This window comes from Aotus nancymaae, unplaced genomic scaffold (genome assembly GCF_030222135.1).
Source record: "Aotus nancymaae isolate 86718 unplaced genomic scaffold, 86718_ANA_hifiasm-v0.15.2.pri h1tg000016l, whole genome shotgun sequence".
In the NCBI taxonomy this organism is placed as follows: Eukaryota; Metazoa; Chordata; class Mammalia; order Primates; family Aotidae; genus Aotus; species Aotus nancymaae.
The window spans coordinates 37185331-37186055 of record NW_026988428.1 but is presented as its reverse complement, the minus strand read 5'-3'; positions in this window follow the sequence as shown (position 1 = coordinate 37186055).

The following is a 725-nucleotide window of genomic DNA, read 5'->3' as shown; positions in this document are numbered from 1 at the left end:
GGGGGTCTAACAAGATACTGGATCTGGAGCTTCCTTGGTGAGAACAGGGCAAGTGGAAATAATTAGATATAAATGCACTCATGGTAATGCTAATAAAGAGGGTTGAGGGTAAACCAGCAGCTTTCCATTCAAGAGAAGTATCAAATTACCTTCTAAAAACTTATATCCTCAGCATCATTACACTAGTTTATATCTAATAATTTCATACTGGAGAAGATTCCATTCCTTGAAATGCACTAGCAAAATACTGTGTACTCCAGTGAGTTACCCTGCCCCTTTCCTCCAAAAGATGCCTAAGTACATGATTACAGACATAAAATAACAGGTTCTGAATTCTGCCTTTCAGTGAGAATAAAGTGTATGATAGTGGCTGGGCATGGATGACTTGTATGTCAGGGTTAATAGAATTTGATCTGGGGAAAGTTCCTTGCAATAGTTCCTGAGCTTAAAACAGAATTACATCTGTGGAGAAAGGACCAAATGGAGTGAACTATTGTTTAGAGTATTAAATTATTGTATTTCAGGTTAAACAACAACACATTTACCCAAAACTTAATTTGGATGGATTTTATATAAAATATATAATAGAATCATACCATCATCTATTTGTAGCCAAAGTAAAAAGATTTATGAAAAGAATAAGGACTCTGCTATAGATCTGGATGTTGGTTTCATTTTCAAACACAAAAATAGTTTCTTTTTTAAAAAAGTACAGTAGAACATCC